Source organism: Physeter macrocephalus, chromosome 20 (assembly GCF_002837175.3).
Source record: "Physeter macrocephalus isolate SW-GA chromosome 20, ASM283717v5, whole genome shotgun sequence".
Classification (NCBI taxonomy): domain Eukaryota; kingdom Metazoa; phylum Chordata; class Mammalia; order Artiodactyla; family Physeteridae; genus Physeter; species Physeter macrocephalus.
Genome location: NC_041233.1, coordinates 26,209,626 through 26,215,625, shown reverse-complemented (window position 1 = coordinate 26,215,625; position 6,000 = coordinate 26,209,626). Strand labels below are relative to the sequence as shown.

Genomic DNA, 6,000 nt, shown 5'->3' with positions numbered 1-6,000 from the left:
ACGGGAGAGGCCGCAGCAGAGGAAGGCCCGCATACCACAAAAAAAAAAAAAAAAAAAAAAAAAAAGAAAGCCAAGAACTGAAGTTGCTTACAAACTTTTATGATTAGCCTACAAATGAACAGTCGTTTTTAAAATGACGGAAGGTACAGCTAACTGACAATTTATGTAATTGACAAACTTGTCATCTGTATACCAGTCTCAAGAAAACTATAGATTTATGTTTGTAGACTCTTGGACCCAAGTGTCATCTACCCTTTATAGCTGCCCTAAGAGTAAGTCAAGTCTGAAACAAAGAAGAAAAAGTTAATACAAGATTTAGAATTCTTATAATTCAAGTTAGTATGTTTGATTATTGTAAATTAGCAAAGAGTATTGAACTTCATCAAATGCCTTTTCTCAGTTTGTACTAAACAACCCATCTGTTTATCACTTTTTGTTTTCTCTTTGATTTTATCCATCAGTGCTCCCCTCTCCTCTTTCTGCCAATGCTCCAGTCTCTCTAGCTTAAAAACAAAAACAACCTACAGCCCTTGACAGCCGAGCTTTTTGAATCTACTCCTTTAAATTCCACTTATACACAGTCCTCCAAAGTATACTTTTTACACCTTATCTTAACCTTCTTCTCTGGGGCACTGAACAGTGGCTGGGGAGTGACCTTAGACAAGTTTCTTAGTGTCTCTGTGACCCGCAAAGAGAGATGATAACAGTAACCAACCTCCTAGGGTCTTTGCAAGGATTAAGCGAGTTAATGTGTGTGATTCGGGTGACAGTGCCTGACACATAGTAAGTGCTCTAGAAATGTCAGCTATGATTATGAGTACCATTGTTGTTGAAATACTGACCTCTTTTGGCTTCCCTGACACCATTTTCTCTTGATCCTCTTCCTACTTCTGGACCCTTTACAATTTTCGTTTTTCTTTTTTTTTTTTTTTTTTGCGGTACGCGGGCCTCTCACTGTTGTGGCCTCTCCCGTTGCGGAGCACAGGCTCCAGACACACAGGCTCAGCGGCCATGGCCCACGGGCCCAGCCGCCCCGCGGCATGTGGGATCCCCCCGGACCGGGGCACGAGCCCGCGTCCCCTGCATCGGCAGGCGGACCCTCAACCACTGTGCCACCAGGGAAGCCCCCTTTACAATTTTCTTGATGACTTCATCCTCTATTAGCCCCCGGAAAGTTGGAACTCCAAGAATGCCATCCTCAGCCCTGTTTCCCTATACTCTCCCTGGGTTGTCCTCATTCACACATATGGTTTCAACCACTCTGGCATGCCCATGATTCCCTGTAGGCTCCCCCTACTGCATACCCTTACTGAACTCTGAACTCCATGGGAAGCTGCACATGGATGCCTAAAATCACAGCAAAGGCAACATGGCCAAAGCTGCACTCACTACCTTTCCAAGCTCCGTTCATTCACTTATTCAACTAGTATTTACTGAACACCACTAGGTGCCTGGCAGAGTTCTACCTGCTGCAGAACGAACAGGAAAACACCTACCTCATTTCCACACATCCTCATTGCCATTGCCTTACATCAGGCCTTCCCTGACTCTTGCCTCTTAAATTAATTTGCTTTTTAGTTACAACAAAAGGTATAAGAAAATTAAAATTGCCTGTAATTCTAATTCTAGAGATAATCTAGAAGTGTATTTCATTTCTTTCTGTCCATATACTATTTACATAATCAAGAACATATTATATATACAATTTTGAAAGCCACTTATTTATCATAAGTATTTTCTTATTTTATTAAAAATTATTCAAAACATAATTCTCAATGGCTAATAATATTCCATTACATGAATGTACTGTAATTTTCTCAGGGGAATGGTTCTCTCTTACCTTGGAATACTGAGGTTATTCTGTTTTTGTTTTTGTTTTTTCTATTGTCAGTAGTTTCCTCACATGTACAATGAGGTTAAAAGCACACATCTCAACAGCTGATGTGAGGACAGAATGAGTCAGGACTCCTAGGACAGTGACTGGCACATATTAGACACTCAGTAAATGTCAGCAATGTTGCTGCCCCCAGTGATTTTCCTTTTCTGCACATTCTGTGTTCATGTCCTCTGCTCATTTTTCCATTAGGGTTTATGTTTTAAAACTATCAAACCTTTACGTTTATATTTATTTGAATACTACAGATATCAAAACTTTGCCTATTTGTTGCAAACATCTTTCCCATTATGTTTACTTTTAAATATTAATACCTTTTCCTACATAGAAGTTTTACACTTTTATACAGTGAAGTTTATGTATTTTTTGTGACTTCTTTCATTCTTTTAATGCTTAGGATGTTCTTGACCATCTAAAGATTAGATAAATAATTAGATATCCTTTCTTCTACTTTTTTTCTTTTTTAAAAATTTATTTATTTATTTATTTAGTTAGTTAGTTAGTTTTAAAATTTTTTGGCTGCGAGGCACGTGGGATCACAGTTCCCTGACCAGGGATCGAAACTGCACCTCCTGCATTGGAAGCGCAGAGTCTTAACTGCTGGACCGCCAGGGAAGTCCCCTCTTCTTCTTTTTTAATGTCTTTATTTTTTATTTTTGTTAATCCCTAAGTCTTTAATCTACTTGGAGTTTCTTTTGTTGTTATCCAAACATCTAACATGTTTCCTTACATGGCCACGCTTTTGAATATGCTGTTTCCATCAGCCTGGAATGTTTTCACTTTAACTTCTCATGCCATGAGCTCTCAATATCTACTGTAAAAATGTACTGCCCAGCAACTGATGGCTTGTCACACCCGGCAAGAGCTATGTCTTCTTCATTTTTGTTGCTGGTATATAGCAGAGTGTAGACTAAGGTGCCCCAATCAACAAATGTTAAATGAAGAGGTAAGAAATGAATCTTCTCATCCTTCTCCATTATCCAGTTTAGAATCTGATAAATGCAATTACACAAACACACAAGTAAGTGCTGATGCCAGCCTCTTTCACCATGACCTGGCACAATGTCCTGCAACGTACTGCTGAATCAGCTGCTTTCCCTGGGTCTCTCCCAGGTCAGTCAAGGAGCATGGGTTTTGTATCCTGCTCCCCAGGCAGGGTTTTGCCTCTGCAGACTTGAGTAAAAGCTCGTTATCTGCTGGGCAATGGCCCAGCAAAGCAGAGTCCTAAAAAACTGAAAGTATATATAACAGACTCTCACCGCTCTATAAGAATGTATCAGTCAAAATCTGCCCAAGCTACTTACTATAGCACTTTTAAAATTGTGACATATTAGAAACAACCTATATGTCTATACCTAGGAGACTAGGTGAATAAAGTACATACATCCACACATTGGAGAACTATGCAGCTGTAGAAGAAAATAAGATCTCTATGAAGTAGCATGGAGTGATTTCTAGGATATATTCGTAAGCGGAAAAAAGCAAAACATAAAAGACTATCTATAGTATGCTACCTTTTGTGTAAGAAAGGAGGAGAAATTAGAAGACACACATCTATTTTCTCATTTGTACCAAAAGAAACACAGGAAGGATAAACTAGATACTAATAAGACTGGCAACCTGCAGGAAAGGGTCAGGAATGGGACTGGGGGAGGGAGTGGAGGAGGGGAGTGATACTTGTCTGAGTATACCTTTTAATATAGTTTCAACTTTGAAAATCATGTTAATGTTTTATAGTCTTAAAAAAAAAACACACAAGGATAGAGAAAAACTAAAGTGGATAACAAACAGAAACAAATAAGCCTAACTGTATTTCAAATGAATAATATAACCTCCCTGAAGGGGGAAAAATTAAAAAGAACTAACCTAACTAACATTTGGAAACAGTACTTTAACTAAAAATACACTCAGGGTAAAGTCAAAAAGAGCTACATACAAAAACTGACCTCTGGTTAGGAGGTTTGTTTTACACAGTGGTATGAGCTAGCAATTCTAAAACTACTTAATGGGTATTCTAGGACTGAGCACATAAATACATTGTGGGTAATGGAAGTCAGGTTTCTCACTATCGGAGAAGAGAGTTACAAACGCAGAAATGTGGAAGGATAGGATAGACTAAAACCTTGCTGTGGTGTTGATCTGGAATGCAAAGGAAGTGGCCGAAGGATCAGACATGTCAGAAGGACACAGGAGCCAGCTTGAAGAAGTTCCCACTGCATAAATCTGGGGCAGTTTGAACATCAAAATACATAATGGCAGCAACAGGTTATAATCCAAAGAATAAAATAAAAATCCATGAGTAGTCCATAATTATATAAATTAAAGACTAATGAAATAAATGAAGTAATTATTTAACTAAAAAATTAATAAAGGAAGCTCTTCCCTACAGCAAATGTCAACAAATAAGTAGAATATACAATGGGATTTTAAAAATCACCATTTGGTAGTTACCAAAGTAATAACTATTTTAGCTAAGAATAATAAATAAATGCTAAAAGTAGTAGGTGAAAATTGGATGTGAAACAGGATATTTACACAATCCCAAAGTATCTTCTTACCAGATATTTACTGATTACAAAGGGAAAAATGTTATTTTACAATGAAGAAACCTGAAAGGCACCACCTTAAGCCAGTGATGGGACAAATAAATGATCATGTAATCCTGATAAGAGGCACTGAGGAGGACCCAGCAGCACTTCTGTGGTATTCCTGCCAAAAAAATCGAGAACTTGAATATGACCATGAGAAAACATCAGACAAGCCCAAATTGAGGGACACTGTACAAAATAAATGGCCTGTACACTTCAAAAATGTCAAGGTAACAACAAAACAAAACAAAAAAATGACTAAGGTATTATTCCAGATTACTCAAGAGACATAACTCAACATGAGATCTTAGACTGGGGAAAAAACATTCCCCCCCTCCCCCGGAAAAGGACATTAGTTGAAAACTGGCAAAATTTGAAATTTGAACAAGGTAGAGAGATTAGATAATAGTGCTGAATCAACATTAACTTCTTGGTTTTGATAATTTGTGGTTACATGTGAGAGCATCTTTGTTTTTAGAAAAACACTTTTAAATAGTAAGGGTAAAGGTGCTACAGGTCTGCAATTTACTCTCAAATGATTCCGAAAAAGAAATACATCTCAATATGATAGAGGGGGATGGGAAGGGAGTGGGAGGGAAATAAAAGCAAAAAGCAGATGTGATTAAATGTCAATTTCTGGGGAACTGGGGTAGAGAGTATATGGGAATTCTTGGTGCCATTTTTATAACTTTTCTCTAAGTCTGAAATTATTTCAAAATTAAAGGAAAAATAGTAAGCTGGATACGGCATTGCTGGGCAGCTCTGGCAGCAGGGGCAGGGCATGGCCTGGCAGGGAACACGCGGCTGCCCAAGGATCCAGCAACACTTTGGGAGGAAAAGCAGCTACTTGCCGTGTCCTGGGTGGCTCGGAAGTAGGAATCACAAAAGTTTCGTGGGACGGGGGCTTCTCTGAAGTTTTGAGATGCCTGGTAGGGATGGAGAATGTGGGGTGTGTGTGTGCGTGTGTGTGTGTGCGTGTGTGTGTGTGTGTGTGTGTGTGTGTGTGTTTAGAAAGAGATGGAGAGGACTTTAAGAGATGGAGTATCAGCTTCAACCCATGACAAGTCACTCCTTCCTCTAGCCACCTAAGTTTTGGGCAGAGTTACAAAACCCCTGAGTTGGTTTATGAGCAGATTGGGAGTTGGTGCCCTTTAGTGACTCCGGCAAAGCTCTGCAGATGACCTCCTGGGAAGCCCTGCTCAGACACATCCCAAACAAGCTGTCTTAGGAAGAGACAGACAACAACATTATTCCAAGGACAGCATTTGGTCCTGGGATGACCATTCTACCTCTTGACTGTCCTGGAGAACAGTGTTCAAAGCTTTGGATTCACAGTTCTTTATATACACACAACACATCATTTTTCGCTCATGTCTGTGATCCAGTGTGCCAATGGGCAGCTGGGCAGAGAACAGCTTTCCTTCTGTCGGTATCTTGTTTTGGCTTCCTGAACCAGCAGCGATTATAGACAAAATAAAGATTTCCTGCCTTACAACTTTCTTCGAATTACTGAAAATA

At 39.3% G+C, this 6,000-nt stretch overlaps 2 protein-coding genes across 15 annotated transcripts in view; one reads left to right on the top strand and one right to left on the bottom strand.

Annotated features, from left to right (window-relative positions):
• Window positions 1-6,000, bottom strand: part of KAT6B (lysine acetyltransferase 6B) — a 184,803-nt gene that overhangs the window by 29,074 nt on the left and 149,729 nt on the right.
• DUSP29 (dual specificity phosphatase 29) overlaps window positions 1-6,000 on the top strand; it is a 186,341-nt gene that overhangs the window by 70,985 nt on the left and 109,356 nt on the right. The window lies entirely within an intron of this gene.